The sequence below is a fragment of the Xiphias gladius genome, chromosome 19 (assembly GCF_016859285.1).
Source record: "Xiphias gladius isolate SHS-SW01 ecotype Sanya breed wild chromosome 19, ASM1685928v1, whole genome shotgun sequence".
Classification (NCBI taxonomy): domain Eukaryota; kingdom Metazoa; phylum Chordata; class Actinopteri; order Istiophoriformes; family Xiphiidae; genus Xiphias; species Xiphias gladius.
The window spans coordinates 5,163,272-5,182,952 of record NC_053418.1 but is presented as its reverse complement, the minus strand read 5'-3'; the positions used below and the strand labels follow the sequence as shown (position 1 = coordinate 5,182,952).

Genomic DNA, 19,681 nt, shown 5'->3' with positions numbered 1-19,681 from the left:
CCAACTGGTTTGTCCCCTCCGGTGTCCATCTTGAAAGGGGACACCGCTATGGGATGCATACATCCCCTGGAGGTCGCTGGAGTCATTGTGGCACCTGTCCCTTCCACTCTCGGTTCGCGTCAACAGCTCAGATTTATTTACATTCACTCTTGTTTTCCAGAGAACTGAAGTGGAAACAGCAGAGGATTGATGTCTTTTTTTCTGGAATTTCTGCTTTTGTTAGGCTGGTGGTGTATGTGTCAGGTCTACTGCAAAAAATTGTGACTATTTTCGTTATTTCAGAAAATAATGTTATTACGCTCCACTGCCTTTCAATATGTATGTTTACCTTATTGGAGCAGAGTTTCTGGAGCCGGAAGCAGCAGCTGGAAAGTCTTTCAATCTCACTCAAGCTCTTGCAGAAGAAATACAACAGTAGTATTTGCTAAAGACGACAAACGTTCTGTGCAGTAATATTCCTGTTTGGACACAGGACCATGTACCATGAGTGCTCGTCTTCTTGAATTGGATTTCTGTTACTTTTTGTTCGTTTTTTCAACAAAACTACATATATCCCAGATCTCACATGGAGCTTGTTTGGTTCAGAAATGTAAATTATAAACTTAATGCTGTTTTGAGGGTATTTCTCTCTGGGAATAACTCATCCGTAAACTCTCTGGCTATTTATATTTATTATTGTTCACTTTTGTTTGACAGACCTCTTTTCTCCTTTTTTAGCCTGGGGATACACAGCAGCTTTCATTTCTTTTCTTTTTTTCTTCTAACCAGTGTTCTTTCTTTAATCACTTTCAGATTCTGTCTCTGCCTCCTTCTCATTCTCTTCTCTCAACCCTTGCTCTCCTGTCTCCTTGCCTTTTCCTCCCCCCTCCTTCTCCCTCGCCTCTCCCTCTATCTCTCTCCTTCTCGTTCCTTTCCACTGGGCTGATGTTCTGTTCTGTAATCCTGGTTGGCAATGTGTTCCTCATCACAGCTTGTGTTTCATCTTATCTACAGTTCTTTTATCAGTGGCCGCCACACACGCCCCAGAGAAGAGGGGGGATGGGGGGCAGCTGATGCTATCAGCAGGTGGAGATTTCACCACCAAGTTCAGGGGCCCAGTGTGGCCAGAGGAGGGCCAGACCGGAAGGGTTTGACATTGGAGCGTGCAATGTGAACTCTGAACAATGTGAACCCCACTGTCATCGAAACACCTGCCTTTTTAGTTTTTCTCCCAAGTCATAACGCAAAAGTGACGTAAGTCTGCACTACACTTCAGAGCGTTTTCGTGTCAAATATTGCCAACAATTGCAATTTTCTGTGAATTTGTTGTTGATGAAGTAACACTGATCATGCTGTTCGTCATGAGCCATATTCCACAGAAAAATGTTTCACTGAAAGCTCTGTTTCAGTGTTTTGATACTATGCAGCTCTCTGTGTCCTGTTTTGAGTAATCTTATTTGTGTCTAGTGGTGCAAAATGAGCTCCCTGATGTGTTAATGGCTGTTTGAACACTTTGTTCTATGAATGTCAGCACTCTGTTGGATTTTCACTATGGGTATATTGGTCTTCACCCCAGACACACCCAACCAATAGGAGCCAAGATTTCTCGAAGAAAAACATTTTCCCAAAGTTGAGAGGAAATGTATCGTTGAAAAATGCAAAACCAGTGCGTGATTTCACATTGAACAAACCCCAGTTGTTGTTCCAGTTAATCCAAAGAAACAGCTGTTGCTGCTGCTGCACCAGGTGTCAAGCCAATTTAAAACCTTTCATGAATTTTCTTTGAAATGATGTCACTAATTAGCAACAAATTCCAATGTGTGGTACCTATCGCCAAGGCTGTGCAGTGTCATGTGAGGACCTTGCGCCCAAAAGACAGACAAACCCTTGACATGAAGGGAATGAAGAGCAGGGATGGTGGGGAGAGAACGGTGGGTAAACCAAACACGGGCTCACAACAGCCTAAAATGATATCGCTGGTGGATATCTGGATGCTTGGAATGCCTTGGATGGCTGCTGTACACTTTTGGCTTTGTCTTTGCAGGGATGAATAGAGGCCTCTGTGGTAGTGATGACAGGCTTCTCCGGGCTGGGCCCTGGCTGGCTTGCAGATTAGGTGCTGGAGGTCGGGAGACGTCAGCTCTCTCATAGGGGCAGAAGCCTGACAGGGGATGCTGGTCATCCTGGTTCGGCCTACAAAAGACACTCTGTTCTCTGCCTCTGTGATCAGCTCTTGTTATTGTGACATGCCAGGTACACTTATACACACAGGTTGAGGTGGGAGCCAAGGGTCCCACCTAAATTCCAGTCACATCCTGAGGGCAGCACTTGAGGATAGCAAGTGTTCACCGATCAGTGCCTTCATAGACACACATTAAATACACTTAGTATGAGTGCATCTAACTTAGCAACTTTCTGAGGCTTTATTTCCCATTCGTCTGAGAATTTTAAGCTTTTATTTTAGCACAGATGTTAGAAATTGATGAAAGAAAAGATTACAAGAAAAAGCACTGATTACAGACTGTAGGCCACTATTCACTGGTTTGGAGCTGAGGTGTGGCGTGCACATTCTGCCTTCATGTGTCACGATCACCTAGTGAAGTACAGGAGGGCGTTTCAGAAGAGAAGGGGCTGCCATGGCTGACCCAAGAGGTTTTCATCATTCTTCATTCTGCTCTAATACAGCACCACACAGCTGGCCAAGACAAATGTGAGGTGAACACACTACTCACTGGACTGTGTGACTCACGCTCTAGCATGCTAGCAGCATGCCCTGGGGACTCTAATGGCAGAGGCTAGCTGTGGTCTTTTTCATGGTTTTTTGAATTATTAATGAAACAAGGAGAAGCAATAAACGGTCCAAGGACAAGATGGGGCTTCCACACGCGATGCATGATGAGCAGGAGCTCTTCCAGACCCTTCACATGCCCTCCAAGTTTATTCCGATCACCCCTCTTGAAGATTCAAAGAGCCTCTTTGATCCGTTTGCTTTCCTTCCAGCTGGGAGGCCAGGGGATGCGAGCAGCCCTTTTGGTTCCCCCTTTTCAAGTTACACATTCTTTCCTTAAGGACGCAGAGGTCCCGACCCTTAGTTGCAATGGAATTTCATATGCAAAAATAGGCCAGACTTGCCAAGCTATTTGAATATGCACTCGTCCTCTTTTAGCATTCATCATTCTTGGATCCTCAGAATTAGGTATTCATCTTCAAGGTGTCTTGGTGAGCCATATGTTAATTTTGGCTGAAGCGGCGACAGACAGACCTTCCCTGACCCTTCGTCTTCCTCTGTCCTTTTAATATTTTCATCATGCTGATTATGAGTTTCAAAAGGGTCTGTGTTGCCTATCAAAGAGACAAAGTCTAGCCTCACAAATGCCTCGCTGTTCAATACCGACTTGGTGATGGAGGCCCAAAGGAATAGCCCCTCCAGACTCGGTTTTAAAAATAAATCACATAATCAAATTGCAGCATAGATCAGCTCAAAGCCACATTTAAAAAAAAAAAAAAAAAAAAATCAGACTCTCAGAGATAGTGAATTCTGCTACATTGCATGACTCATATTTTTATTGTCATACAATTTGCCAAATCTGCAAGTTCCCTGTGCATCCAACATTTTCGCTTCCAGAATAAGCTGTAGTTGGCATTTTTGTGACATCCTGTCTCAATTACAGTAACTTTGCATCGTTTTCCCAGCTTCTTTTTTTGCTCTCCAGAGGCAGTATTTACCATGGCTGTCCCTTCTCAGAGAAGGGTTTGCAACCTGCAATCCTCTTAGATGTGGAGCCAAATGCCCCAGAGGTTACAGCCAGCTAAGTGGTTCCTTGTTTCTAATAAAAAACAAATCAAATAACATGGATCCCTAGGGGTTTATAACACTAGAGTCATGAACTCTTAGGCAGATAAATCTTTTCCAAATATCCCATACAAAGGCATGGACGTGGGAGGAACTTGTTGGCTTTGATTGTATAATTTATAAGCCACAATGTGCTGAGGAGAGTAGAGGAGGGGAGGGGGAAAAGCTCTGACCACTCAGCGATGGAACAGCCCTCTCAACTGTGAAATGACCTGATCTTTAGAAGTTGGCCATTACCTTTTCAAAAGCAGCCCCGGTAACGCTGATGGCAGGAAGTGCTTGTGTGTAAAGCAGGTTTGATGTTTAACTCCTTCGGGGGCAGTTATCCCCAGGGCCTGCTTATTCCCAACCCTCAGCCTTCAACCGCACAACTCCCTTCCCTTTCTCTTTCTGGCCCCGTCAGATCCTACCTCTGGCAGCGTGACCAGCGAGAACAGGAGGAACAATACTGCGTTTGTGCACCGCTCTGCACTCGGCCTGCTGATAAACAAATGTTCTGAGGAATTCTGATGGCTGGCCTTGCCCCTGGGCCCAGGCTGATCTCACAGTGACTTCATAAACTCTCTCTGGGGTGATCAAAAGAACAAATCACCCTTTATAGGGAGCTATATGGTAGTGGAATTATTTCCATACCAATTCAAGTTTACTTTTCTCATCCCTTGCCCTCATGTAGACTGTTTATTTTGCTCCTTTGGCAGAAAGAAAAATGTTCTGTTGCCCAGGACACATGTATTTTTGGGGAGGTGCAGGCTTTGCAAGGGGTGGAGTGATGAAGGCATGACAGTCTAGTTTATGCCAATTTCTCTCTCTGTAATTGCCACTGATGCTGAGGTAATATTTACAGAGGGGTTCATACGTCCCCTTGTCATAAATAACCTGTTTTCATAGTGGTTGGGGTATGTTTTTTTACATGTTTTTTTTAATTCACTTTTCTCAGAGGCAACTTTGCAAAATCTTACGAAATCCTGAAAATCAAAACCACTTAAGTGGGCAAATCTAAACCCACAGTGGAATGTATGAAATCCACAGACCCTGTCCTCGGGCGCTGTTGTGGGTTGATGGGGTTGGAGATGAGAGGGATTGAATAGCTAGGTGACATGGATCCACACCCAGACCTTTGGTCCATGTGGCCCTGAGGTGACAGGTAGAAGGATACGCACATGCAAGATAACGCTGGGCATTATGGTCCCCTTTTTTTCTTTTTCTTTTTTCTTTTTTTAAAAAAAGTTATAGAGGAGTTCAAAGTTAAAGAGTTGGTTCTCCCAAATAATGAAACTCCATGTGAAGTTGTCTTTCCATAAACAGTTTCCCTATTACTCTGTACAATCTGCATACGAAGCTGTTAGCTGTTCTATAGGGGACTCTCTCTTCGGTAGAAAGTAGCTTTGATCATTTAAAGCCCTTTTGCTACGTTGTACCCTATTCCCCCAGGCTTCGGGGATCAATAGCATTTTTGTCAAATCTGTATCCAGTATCAAACTTGCTTATACCCGAATCTGTTGAAATCCCTTATCAGATCGATCCAGGTTTAGTTGTCGAAGCTAAACAACAAAAATCATTAAGTAAATATTTGTTGACGATAACTCAAAGATTGACATTCAGATACTCAATACTTTCCGATTCTAAAGTTCCCAAAGATATATTACATATTTGCTATTTAGCAAAATAGCTACCTGAATTTTTCATACATTACTCCTTTTGATAGTAAAAGTCAAGGAGAAGATAAAAGATTTATGAGGTTTTTTTTAGTCTTTGATTTGAACAAATCTGGGTGTTTTATCAGCTTGGAAACTGATCCAAACTGGATTAGTATTATCTGGACCCAAACTTACGCAGAACACACACACATCTTTTCTCTGACCCCGCCTCACCTGCTAACACCTGCCACTGCCAGTCCCATCATTTTCCACCACATTGTCCAGGCCTCAACTTGGCCCAGCACCTTTCTGCCTTTTATCTCCACCCACTGATGGAGCCAGCCATTGAAGCAACCTCAACACCACCCCTACCCCTCCCTAACCTTTCTGTCTGTCTCTTTACCGCGCGCCTGCACAATAGCCTTGCTCGGCAGAGTTCCAAAAACAGCGTTTGTCCGATCACCACTGCAGCCCCACCCCCCTTTTATTGGTGTGTGTGTGTGGAGGGACAGTGAGTGAGTGAGTGAGTGAGTGAGTGTGTAGGTTTGGTTGTGTTTGTGCACGCTTTCAAACAGCCAGAAGGAGGTGTGGCTGGATTTTTATGGTAACTTAAATTGCAAAAAAAAAAAAAAAAAAAGGGTTTCTTAGCTGGATATCTGCTTTACAGTTGCAGACTGGGAGGAGTTATCTTGGAGCATCAAGATTTTGCAGCAAGATTGTGGAAGTAAAAGTCTGCATAGACAGTGATAGATGACTTGCAGTATTCCCAAGCCTTTGATGAAAAATCAAACTCTTCCAGTTGAATCATCAGTATAAAAGATGAGTAACTGTGTTGCAAAATATCTGGGCCTTCAGTTAAACAGGCAAAGCTACAAGCTTCGTGTATAAAAAAAAAAAAAAGTCAACTATAACTCCCATCAGTGAGCTTAAAGTTGCAAAGAATACAATGTTAAGAATCACAGAATAAGATGCTGAAGAATACTTTGAAGAAACCTGATAAAATATTCAACAGTTCAAAACAAAACACTTAGGCTCATGGATCAATTTTGGATGAATTCACCAACTGATTTTTCAGTATTGTAGGGTTGCAGTAATCAAAAACTGATGCCCATAACATAAACCACTAGTATCTTTAAAACATCCAGGAGACTCCAGTGTTTCTTTGTTGTGGAACATTGAGAATTTAATTAAAAGAAAACCTTGAAATGGGAATTTACAGTGGAAAAAATACTTCTGGAGCTAGCGGCACCTCCCATTTTTTTCAACTCTATAATGATTCAGAGAACAGAGGTTTTGGATGTGTTGATAGATTTGAAAGTGCACTTCTTCGTGTGCTTGCTTTCTCTCAGTTACGCCTTCATCCAGCTTCTAAAACACATACACAACATACACACAGCTCTTCTCGAGTCCTAAGCTTCTATACCCTGAGCCCAGCTGCTCTGCCAGAGTAAGGCAGTTCCATTCCCTTTTGTCCATGCCACTGACCCTCAGAGTGCACTGGGAGCGCACCTCTGCGGGGCCTGGCCAGTATCCGGACGCTTGATGTGGACATTGTTGGAGCAGCGGGTCCCCCTCACCCGGGCAACCAGGCCCCTTTGAGCCCTTACCCCTTACTGTTTGCCCAGCCACTCTTTCCTCCTCGGCCCACTCGTCTTCTTTTCCCCCTCGCTGTGGGATTGGAAGAAAGCTTTGGAGACAGCCTGGTGTTTTGTGCTTGCTGCTTGGTAGTGCTGCTGGTGGCCAGCTTCCTATGGTGCACCAAAACGGATGTGCCACTTTGACAGCCTCTTTGTGGTGATCAAATCTGAGGTAGTTCAATATTTTGGCAACTCGCAAAGCAGAGAGGCAAGTACTGCACAGTTGGTGAGAACTGTAAAATTTTCCTCAAAGCAGAATCATGGTGTGGGTGTTGAGCAATTACTCACTTTTCTTATCACTTCTCAGAATCATTGTGATCGCATGCTCCCCTCCCTTTTTGATATGCAGGATTTGAACATATTTGCGAAAGCTCACGTGGCTTTGGGTATGGGTACTTTACATTCATTGGAGTACATGCTTACAGAGAAGCAGAATATGCAAAAGTCTTAAAGAAGAAGGCCTCTGGAATCTTGTTTTATTTATGCCAAAAATGCCTGGCCACAATTAACCAACCACAACCACTCTGAATGTCAATTTAGGTCATTTTCTACCCCCACAAAAGCCCGGACTTGGAGCCCATGAAGCAGAAAAAAGCTGATGTAATGGGTTTAAGAAAATCTCCAAGGGGAGTCAAACCTCATCCACACACCCCCAGCTACCTCCCTCTCCTCCCTCTCTGTACAAAATCCCACCCCTTGTCCACCCTTCAAACTCCTCTAAAGTGGTTACCACCCAAATATGGTCACTTTGAACCCCAACTACAGCAGGTTTAAAACTTCGAAACTGCAGGAAGAGCTTTCAGATAACGGTTTGTGATGGTAACTAAAAAAAAAAAAAAAAAAAGGGAGAAAAGGTTTATGATTCACTGATTTAGTGTTTGGGGTGGGGGGAGGGGAAGGAGGAGATGAAGGCAAAGGGACGAGGGAGAAAAAGAGAGGGAGGAAGGGGGGGTGAAAGAAAAGAAATCCCAGCCTTGGCACACACACACACAGACTCTCTGTGCACTGCAAAGCACAAAAGAAACCTGTAACGCCTCCAGATTCCTTCTAGTCGAGTATCAAAGACATGCTTTGCTTTGGAACAAGAGACTAGTGGGTAAGATAGGACTGAGTGAGCCAGTGAACCCAGCACTGGCTCGGTTGGGTGCTGCGAGTTAATCTCTCAGATAGGATTTTTTTTTTTCCCCCCCTTCTTCTTCTTCTCCACCTCCTTCCTCTCTTTGGGGATATCGGTATTACTGTGTAGCTCTGAATAGAGGGACTTGTCTAACCTGATCACTGGTCAGAAAAAAAAGCACAGGGAGAGGCTCCGAAAACACACGCAGAGATGACTGCTGCTTTCAAGTTCAGTGGTGGGATAAACCTGCTCACTGGTCCGTCTTGATGCCTTTAGCGTAGCTCGTGTCCCCTACCTACCAGTAATTTTAAGAATTTTTAAAAAAGTTGCTTTAATGGAGGCTTCACATGAGCACTGTCTCATCGAATAAAATATAGCACATTTTGTTGATGATGGTCAAGTTTTTATTTAAAGCTTGTGTTGACCCCAAAGTTTAATTGACTTTGCGGTCAACATTAAGCTTTGAAAGGTTGCTCTACGCTTTTTTTGACAACTATTCAGCAATGCCCCAGTATTAGGGCACCAACTAATGATCTTAATTATCCAATCTAATCTAATCTATCTCTAAATTAATCATTTAGTTGTTTCCAGAAGCCAAGTGTGATGTCTTCAAAGTGCTTCATTTCACTCTTACAGTCCAAAACTCAAAGATGATCAATTGACAATGATAAATAACAGAAAAGGCAATTCCTCACATTTGAGAAGGTGGAACAGAATGCTAGACTGGTGTTTTTGCTTGGTAAAGTGCTTAAATGATAATCATTTGTCAGAATTGCTGGTGATCCGCCAATCAATTTATCGTTTCATAAACAGTGTATATCTATAGTAGAGCCTGACTTGATATTTGAGAGTTCAAAAAAATCTAAATCTGACAACATTATATTTGCTGATACTCAATTTATAACATGCACACGTAACAAAGAAATATTTTTGATAAGGATCCCTTGAATGTAGTTAATGAAGAACTGTAACCGAGATATGTACTGAGCGAACGTACTTTACTTACCGCGATAATAGCTTTGGCTTTTCTGTAATGCAGTTTCTTGTTACATATTGGCAGTCAAATGTACAGGTATGTCTACCATACAAAGACTGGCTGATAGTGTTGGCCATACCAATATATCAGGTGGACTCTGATAAGCCTCTGCAAGCACATGCTGTATATGCACTGTGTCAGTGTGAAACACTTTGTATGTGTCTTATTCTTGAAGATATATCAGAGGGAAAGCAACTGGCGGTTTGGGGAGCATCCAGATAGCTTCCCGTGCCCCTGTTCTTGCCATCCGAGGTCTTATATAGTAGGAAGTCAAACCATGATTCCTCTGTCTTCATCTAACCTCCTCTAATTCCATTCCAATCCACGTTTCTCCATTGCATTATTCCTGGAAATGGCCCTGGCTTTGTTTATACACGTTCTCATTTCCCCTGGAATATCATTAGCTCCTCGGAGGGCCTTGAGCTCCTGAATCGAGCTTTCCTCCTGTCCCCCCCCCCCCCTTCCAGGTTGTCATGAAAGGTGATCGTTCAGCCATTCACAGAAACAAGAGAGCGAGTGAAAGAAAGAGAGGGGCAGGGAAAAAAGCATCACAAGCGAGCCAAGAAAAGACTTGGGAAAGTGTCAGAGGCAGGATCTACATGCGCGGGTTTTCACAAGGAAAATCAATCTCTGAAATCCCCCCTCACCACCTATTTGTGTTTTCTTTAAAGGTCGGTACATTTGAGACAAAATCATGAGGTTAATTGCTGGTGACACTAAACGCATTCCACATGTGGTTTAATGGCTCCCCCACTCTTCATCTCCTTCCCCCGAGTGCGGCGTGACCTTAACCTTCCGACCCGGAAGTGATGTAGGTGAGCACTTCCCCTGGTGTAGCTGGAGCCCCAGTAAGTGTTTCCTTAAGAAAACAAGTCAGAGGCGGCCGAAATCTGAAACCAGCGCTAATGCTGGCTGCCTCTCCACCTTACCTCCCTCCCACCCTAAACCCCTGTGGCCAGGGGGGAAAGCGGAGGTAAGGAGGGCGGTGGGAGTAGCTCTTACAGTACGAAGCCCAACGTCTGCGCACACATTCATTTAAGTGCGCGGACATGTGCATGTACTGTAAGTCCTATTCACATTCCTCTCAGCTCTCACTGGCGAGGAGCTACAATCCTCGGCAAACATACTGTGCAGCGTAAGCCAATGCTCTGGTTAGCCTAGTCTAGTCTAGCCAAGACCTGAGAGACACCAGCATGCACAGCCAAAGTGGCTTGTTTGTGCAGTTGTTGTGTGGAAGGTCATTCACCGTGTTAAGTGTGTGCGTGTGTGTGTGTGTGTGTGTCAGGACAAAATGAACCTGACCTTTGCAGAAAGCCCCGTCCGTCTCCGCTCTAAGGAGCGGCTGGATTACGACACTCATCTCCCACTGGAACCGTCACACACGTACATGTATATCTGTGTGAGAGTACACAGCAGGAGAGTCAACAGTCACTCTCATATAGCGGCTTGCCGCTTTGATATGCCAGAGCTACTGTGCGTATCTGGCAAGTGGCTTTGGTCATCTGAAGTGTTTGCCATTCCCTTTAATCTAATACTCAGAGCATCAGGGTTTGGATGGTTCAGCTTTTGATTACAGGCCAGCTGCTCGCCTTGGACATGGTCGATCTCCACAGGCCACCTTCCCACATACTGTAAATCCGAATTCTAAAATTTCACATGGAGACCAGCCTTACTGAAATTACTTCTTCTTCCAGGTGAAGAGTCACTCTGCTAAAGAAAGAGCTTGACAGTTATTCAGAATTGTCATCTGTTGTCTTTTAGCAAAATCATATTGTGGTGATATGATCATATCATAAGATCACAAGACTTTTGTCTGGTGTACTGAACGCTTTATTTTTGCATACATTTCATCAATATAGTATTTATCCAAATATATATACTGACATTGATTTGTGGCACTAATTTCACCCAGCCATAGCTGAAATACTGTTTTGTTGTGTAGAAGTAAGTGATGTATCGAATTATTAAGAGTTGAAACAGTGGATTAATTGACAGAAAATTAATCCTCCTGATCGATTGATTGTCACTTTCTCAGGCAAGAATGCCAAAAAAATGAGTTGTTGAAGCTTCTCACTTGTGAAAATTAGCTGCTTTTCTGTCTTATGTGATGGTAATCCAAATATCTTTGGGTTTTGGTCAGCTGGTCAGGCATGATGGACATTTTATAGACAATTAATTGTTAAATCATTAATTGGACCCCGAACATTCTTAGTAAAGAAAATATCTTCCCGTCGTGGAAATGACTGAATGAAGCTACTGTAGTATCTAGCCGAATGACAGTCTCTTCAGGGTTCATATGAAGCAGACTTGGGTATAGGGGAGGGTAAAGGAAAACACACTTTAGGAATAATCCACCTCTTCTACACACCATCACCCCAAATCTTTGGGATCTGGACTAAATTGTCACCATATTGTCCACTCCAGAGGGCAGGGTGGGAGCGAGGTGTGGGAGGGTAGGAAGGGCAATATGGTCCTGTGCTCTAATCCCATTCCAGCGGGCCGAGCAGCGGCAGCGGCAGCGGCGGCAGCAGCAGCAGCTTGCGCTGCATTCCACAACTCCGGGGGCTTTTTAGGTGGGGAGGGAGGGTGAGCAGCATTCCTCCATGGCCAGGGCCATCAAAGACACCGCGCAACATCAAAGGCCACTCAGAGCCTAGGTGTTGATGACTGCAATCCCCCCCTCGGTCCACTTTTAGCAACCTCAACCCCTCAGCCCTCTAACACGCACACATGCAGAGCGGGCTGACTGCGCCAGGTATGTGCGCCCTCCGGCCCCCCCCCTCCTTCCTCCCCGGGCTCACCAGCCGTCCTGCAGCAGCATTAATCATAGCTCATTAAGTAGTGACATTGACTTTTGTTTTATGGTGAGTGTTGAAGAGGAGCGGGGCGAGGCAGAGCGAGGATGCCACTGATATTTGGGGTGGTGCTGGCACTGGACATAATCTAGATGCATAAACACTGAATGTGGTGTTGAAAAGCGGCAGAAAAAAAATCGTTGTTTGATGAATTGTATAGTGCTGAAATTCTTAGTCTATTAATCAGTTAGTCAGTGGACAGCAAAACAATTGTGATCAATGAGAAATTATTTTAAGTAATTTCAAGTAAAAATACAGAACATTTGCAACTGTCCCCTTCTGAAATGTGAAGATTGGCTACTTTTCTCTGTTTTATGCATTTAAAAATTCAGTATCTTAGAGTTTTTATTACTGTGCACCAGATAAAGCAAGCATTTTGAAGCTGTCACCATGGGCTCTGGAAACTTATTTTGGTTATTTTTTCTGACATTTTATCAAGTAAACAATTACTTCGCTAATAGTTGAGAGAACACCTCATAATTGTTTTTTCGTAGAGCGTGAAGTTGAGTTGTGTCTTTAACAGGTTGAAAGAACGCACGTACTTACTACTCGGCAGTTCTGTTCTGTGTACAATTGTTTATAAATGAGCCCCATCTCCCTTTGCTTGTTACATTGTTAGTCATACTAATTAATTCACAGTGGCACCTTGATGACAAATAATTTATGCGCGTTTTCACCTACTTTCGTAATTGTCCTCAGAAGGACAGCGTCCTCTTGCACACGTAGACAATATGTTTGTTTGCTGTTGCTACTTTATCTTTCCGCATAGATGCTGTGATCTTTTCAGGGGGAGCGGGGGCAGTTGTTTCCACTCCCCCCTTCTCTTTCCAAAATGGTGGCATCCAGCCCAATGTTGACCCCTGAACTTTGTCGGCCTGTCCTTTGTTCGTGTCACTCTGGGTTTTAAAGACTGAAGAGCCGAAAGTGACACCAGGGAGACTTTTGAGTGTGCTTACACACACACACACACACACACACACACGCCATTGACAGTTTCGGGATGCACTTGCAGAGGGTTAATAGAGTCACAAGCTCGGCGTCCTGCTCAGTGTTAAAGCTGTCAACCCCAGAGCCTTGTGCTACATATCAGGACATTTACATGATATTAGATGTCTTCTGCCAGCGTCCCCTGCTCACACTGAAACCATGACACTTGTTTGCTTTGCCCGTTGCTATGAAGATGGCGTGGAGGTGATTTTTTTTTTTTTTTTTTTTCCAGGGGACATTAAGGAGGGGACAGTGAGTATTGGAGCGGGGCCAACAGACAGATGATCAGATGAATCACAAAGCAGGCTTGCTTGGGGCACGCCCTTGACTTAGTTGCCTTAGCAATGTTAAGACTAAAATTGACTTCTTGAGCTTTTCTGCAATTACATGATACACTTCATTAGTTCACTTGCCACAGGTGCGGAGTGAAGTTAGATTGTTCACATCACAAAAATGCAATTGAAGTTCAAGCATTGACAGATCCTTATTTTAAATTACACTCCTCCTTTACATTGGTTTAGACCGCTAAAATAAAAGATGGAAGCTGGGCTAGCTTGGCTAAATGTTCCTTTAGTCCCAGTGGAGGAGACAAAGGGGAGGAAGTCTTCATTATTTGAAAGGAGAAGCAGAGGGATCCCTTTACGGTGATAATGTTACAGGAGGAGGAGTGTCGGCCCCACCTGTAGGGCCCTCCCAGCTGCTCCACTGTAACTGGATCCCGCTCCCTCTCTCCTCAAGGCTACCAGCCCTCTTTGAAGTTATTTCTAGTGCTGGGAAAGAGGGGCAGAGAGTGACCGAGAGGGGCAAAGAGTGACTGAGAGACTGAGAGGGGAGGTGTGTGTGTGTGTAATGTGTTAGTGCATGCATTTAAGTTTGTGCATGCTATACATAGAAGAGTGCAATTCAAAACTTGCTCATTTCTTGTGCTTGCCCCCCCCCCCAATGCAGTCTGACCCTGAACCTCTATACGTGGATAAGAAAACTCCAAGACAATTCATAGTTTTGTTTAGAAATTGCTTGACATGTAAGTGAATCAACCTCTTAATAAGCCCTGAAGACATTTCATTGGCTTAAAAAAAACAAAAAACCACCCACACAGTACCTTGATTGACAGTTTTTCAGTTGGAAAATGGAACAGAGGACAGTGAAATGTGAAGATGCAGCCATCCGATAAATCTGTTGGATGGCTGCATTTCCAAAGTAAGAGTTTTGATGTGTAAATCATTTTCTTTCTCACAGATTTCTCTGTAGAAATAAGAGAATATTTCATATTTCCCACATTTCTTGCCTCCAAAAAAGTTGAATTCTGTAATCTAGGTGTATTTTTTGAGTTGGATGTAAGTGAAAGTTCAGTATTGGGCAACAGTTTTTTTTTTCTGAGGACACTTTAAAGCTTACTTGGTCAAAGTTTTGTCAAGAAACTAAATAAGACAAAATAAAAGCCTGACCGACTTGTCCTTCTTAAGACTGGCAGTAACCCTAACCTGTTTTAAGCTGAGGGCACTCAGCGTGAATCCGCCTGGTTTACTCTGTGTGTGTGTGTGTGTGTGTGTGTGTGTGTGTGTGTGTGTGTGTGTGTGTGTGTGTGTGTGTGTGTGTGTGTGTGTGTGTGTGTGTGTTAAAAGCACAAATCCCAATCTGCACCCGAAAGCTTAACCTCACAGAGCCTCAACTATACTAAAATGACTCCCCGTCCTTGCCTGGTTCGGTGAGGGTTTTTTTTTTTTTTTTTGGGGGGGGGTCAGCTTTCGGATTGAGGCTGAGTGTCAGAACTTGATTTCTTTCCTCTGGCCTTCCAACATCATGTCTGAGCTCTCCAGGGTTCAGACAGTTTGCCTGTGGGCCAGTGGGGAAGGTGCGATAATGAAACAGAGGAGATGTGGAGGGATGAAAGCTAGAAGAGGCATTCCGCATGAACAGATGGTGACAAGACTTTGGGAAAATTCGACCTTTGACTTGTGACTGTCAATCAATTGTAACTTGCACATACTTCTCGCAAAAATATGTACTTATCACAATAGCAAACTTGCAGTTATGAATGAAAATCACTCCTCGTGGAGACTGTTAGTGTGTTTTTAGTTTCTTGTTTTTGTAGTGTGTAAATCTGATCAGTTTCCGTGTGCAGCCATTTTATTACTTGGAGCAAGTTACCAGATCTTTAGATGAGATATCACTGTATGTATGTGGCAGCTGGTGAGACTCTCTTGTAGACTAGACAGCCAGGCATTCATTAGTGTGTGTGTGTGTGTAATGTGTTAGTGCATGCATTTAAGTTTGTGCATGCTATACATAGAAGAGTGCAATTCAAAACTTGCTCATTTCTTGTGCTTGCCCCCCCCCCAATGCAGTCTGACCCTGAACCTCTATACGTGGATAAGAAAACTCCAAGACAATTCATAGTTTTGTTAAGAAATTGCTTGACATGTAAGTGAATCAACCTCTTAATAAGCCCTGAAGACATTTCATTGGCTTAAAAAAAAACCACCCACACAGTACCTTGATTGACAGTTTTTCAGTTGGAAAATAGAACAGAGGACAGTGAAATGTGAAGATGCAGCCATCCGATAAATCTGTTGGATGGCTGCATTTCCAAAGTAAGAGTTTTGATGTGTAAATCATTTTCTTTCTCACAGATTTCTCTGTAGAAATAAGAGAATATTTCATATTTCCCACATTTCTTGCCTCCAAAAAAGTTGAATTCTGTAAACTAGGTGTATTTTTTGAGTTGGATGTAAGTGAAAGTTCAGTATTGGGCAACAGTTTTTTTTTTTCTGAGGACACTTTAAAGTTTTTTCAAGAAAAGTTTTAAGTCAAAAACAAAATAAAAGCCTGACCGACTTGTCCTTCTTAAGACTGGCAGTAACCCTAACCTGTTTTAAGCTGAGGGCACTCAGCGTGAATCCGCCTGGTTTACTCTGTGTGTGTGTGTGTGTGTGTGTGTGTGTGTGTGTGTGTGTGTGTGTGTGTGTGTGTGTGTGTGTGTGTGTGTGTGTGTGTGTGTGTGTTAAAAGCACAAATCCCAATCTGCACCCGAAAGCTTAACCTCACAGAGCCTCAACTATACTAAAATGACTCCCCGTCCTTGCCTGGTTCGGTGAGGGTTTTTTTTTTTTTTTTTGGGGGGGGGTCAGCTTTCGGATTGAGGCTGAGTGTCAGAACTTGATTTCTTTCCTCTGGCCTTCCAACATCATGTCTGAGCTCTCCAGGGTTCAGACAGTTTGCCTGTGGGCCAGTGGGGAAGGTGCGATAATGAAACAGAGGAGATGTGGAGGGATGAAAGCTAGAAGAGGCATTCCGCATGAACAGATGGTGACAAGACTTTGGGAAAATTCGACCTTTGACTTGTGACTGTCAATCAATTGTAACTTGCACATACTTCTCGCAAAAATATGTACTTATCACAATAGCAAACTTGCAGTTATGAATGAAAATCACTCCTCGTGGAGACTGTTAGTGTGTTTTAGTTTCTTGTTTTTGTAGTGTGTAAATCTGATCAGTTTCCGTGTGCAGCCATTTTATTACTTGGAGCAAGTTACCAGATCTTTAGATGAGATATCACTGTATGTATGTGGCAGCTGGTGAGACTCTCTTGTAGACTAGACAGCCAGGCATTCATTAGTGTGTGTGTGTGTGTGTGTGTGTGAGAGAGAGAGAGAGTGCTTTTCTCACATACTTTAAATTAGGATGCCCACTTTCGCCCACGAGAACTGCAGCTCATATAATCGTCCAGCAAACACCCTCGCCTCATTTGTCTGACCTTCCATATGTGAGAGAGTGCACCAGTGGAGGGAGGTCACTTGTGTCCTTATCACTGAGAACTGGCGTGTTTGTGCGTGCGCGCACATTGGCAGGAGAGGGGCTTGGGGGTTAAGCACCGGCAGGGTTGCAGTTGGTCGAAGCAGGCTCCCATGTCTGCGCTGCAGGGCACAGGTTGGGTGAAGTTGACTGTGTCCTGACCGCGCCACAGTTTGTTGTCAGGGAGGAAGCAGCAGGGTGGCGGGGGTGGAGGAGCTAGTGCTAACATGTTGTTGACATTTTGCTAGCTTGTGTGTTTTGGCCAACAGTTTCATGCTTGTTTGCTGGATGTTACATAATGTAGCATCCATGTTATGTGCTGCTTTGCATACAATGCTTTACAGTGAATACATGCAGTATTTTCGACTTGATAGTCTTGTGGTTTTATTGTTTTTGGTGAAATTTTGGTGCTAATGATATTTGCTGATGTGGTTTTGGGCATCGCTTGTTTTCCTGGAAAGATCTACCGGCCACCACTAACAAATTTACTGTAGTTCTGAAACAACAATTTGATAATAGATGCATTGTTTCAGTCATGTATTAAACAATCACCAATGTTTTCTGCTTCTTTTTGTGTTTTTATCGCTTTAAATTGAAGGTTTTTTGGAAAGAAGAAGTGCTCCGGGAGCTTGTGATGGACACTATTGTACAACTTCAAGCAGTGACAGAGAGCTGCAAAATGTTCTGCTACCTATATGAAAATGCCAGATTAATACTTAAACTGTACTTGCGACAGTTGCAGTCATGTTATTGGCCATATTAAATTAGTATTGATTGAAAGGGGAACAGATTAAGTTATCTCACAGCACTCACAATAGACTGTTAACTGCGTGTGTCACTACTAGTTATAATATACCAACATTTCTTTAGTGGACTATACTGCTGTGTGTGTGTGTGTGTGTGTGTGTGTGTGTGTGTGTGTATATATGTATGTGTGTGTGTATATATATGTGTGTGTGTGTGTATGTGTATTTTTTAATATATGCACTGGCAGATGGTGTGAATATCTGCAGGTGGACTATGAGGCTCAAGGTTGTTCAAGTTTGTGGAGCTGTGGGTGTCGTGTGCGCGTGCGTGTGTGTGTGTGTGTGTGTGTGTGTGTGTGTGTGTGTGTGTGTGTGTGTGTGTGTGTGTGTGTGTGTGTGTACATGTTAATGTCTACTCCTGAACATCCTGTTACATACTGTGCTCTGTCCTGGCCTGAAGAAAACAGCTCTGAGAGTTGTGATTGTGTTATGAGACTCTGAGAGACACCCCACAGGTCCCTGGGGCGACTCGGTCTGTGGGCTGTGATCAGACATACCCACCTAGCCATCCCATCCCCACAACCCCTGAACACAGCCACCCGCCACCTCTGTTGGCAAAACTGGTGTGTTATTCCAGGAAGTTGACAATGCTCCCCCCACAGCGAGGGAGGTTGAAGCACAGTGCTGGGGAGGGGAAAGTGTTGGTGGAGGTGGCGGTGGGGAGGGGCGCCGGAGGAGGTCGGAGGGGTCGGCCGAATTAAAGGCCCGGGTAGGTGGGCGCGATGCTTCTTCGCCGGGGTGAATGGGTTCACGGTGAGCGATGTGAGAGATGCCACTGGGTTACCCCTTGGTCACCCATGATGTGTTTCAGACTACAGACTACCCTCTACACACGCCTGTGCTCAAATAGCGAGATACGTAAACACACGCATGGTGCTGGGGAAGCAGATGGGTGTGAGGACTGGCGCCATGCCCAGGTTTTTCCTTCTTCTAGATTTTGTGTGCATGTGAAATAGGTGCCAGCTCTTCCTCCAAAATTCATGAAAGCAACCAATGAACAACAGATCTGTCCGGTTAATCATTTAGCCAGCTTCACAAAGAACGGCTTGTAAAAACTGTCTTTGGCTGGCACTTGCTTCAGACAACAAGGCAGCTTTGATTGTTGTGACAGAGAGTGGTCCTCGGCGTGACCCAAATGCCATCACACAAGGCGTGTTGGACCTCGGTTCTGGGTAAAGTACCGGTGCTTGAGATTTCTAAAAAGATTTTTTTTTTTTTTTTTAGAGTGGATTGTTCAAAGATATACTGTGTATGCAATTCTGTCTGCATCCCGTATAGGTCAGTTTAGCTCAGGGATTATTCTCCTTTCCAGTCCGCCTACTCGCCTTTGATGTTTCCAGCTCCTGGTGCGTTGTAGCAACGATGTCTTGTCGTAATGCACAGAACATTAAGTGCCCCGTTTCGGCAAGTGCATAACTTTTAATTAGACATGCAATTCAGCAACTTCTTTTAGAATTTTAGATCTCCGGTACCCTATGAGCGCCATCGAGTTCACAAGGCTTCCCTGGCCGGTGGTGCTAAAAGCAAGAGAGGAGCATAGTCTTTTTGAAATCTTCTGCTTCATCACAAAGAACCTCGGGGCTGTTTCATGTGCAAATACAGACGTTTGGAGTAGTTATAGAGATTTCAAAGGTGTTCGGAAGAATTTTTAAAAAGTTATGTAAAGCGAGAAAGCAAACCTGCTGATTATTACTTTTTATGGCGACTATTACTACTTATAATGTTGAAGTGGAAGTGCAAGTGAGGATAGAATTTGTAAAACGCACACACATAAGCGGTTGTGCGGGGGAAAAAGGGAGGCTCTTTCATGCGAGGGCGATATAGCACGGTGAGGGCAGGGGAGGGTGACTGTTTTTGGAGGGATGAGGGGCAATCGGGGCTGTAACCAGGGCCACCAATAATTTAGAGGGAGAGAGGAAAAAAGGGGGTGCGGCGAGCGGAGGAGGGGCAGAAGAAGTGGTTGTTGTATGATCAAAGGC

At 44.0% G+C, this 19,681-nt stretch overlaps 1 protein-coding gene across 4 annotated transcripts in view; it reads left to right on the top strand.

Moving 5' to 3' along the window:
* znrf3 (zinc and ring finger 3) overlaps window positions 1–19,681 on the top strand; it is a 68,295-nt gene that overhangs the window by 12,877 nt on the left and 35,737 nt on the right. Inside the window, exon 1 of one of the 4 annotated variants that reach the window (XM_040155730.1) lies at window positions 18,821–18,874. The exons of the other annotated variants lie outside the window; for them this stretch is intronic. The gene's annotated coding sequence lies outside the window, so the exon portion shown is untranslated. Of the gene's footprint in view, window positions 1–18,820; window positions 18,875–19,681 lie in introns of those variants that run through there. 4 annotated transcript variants of the gene reach the window in all.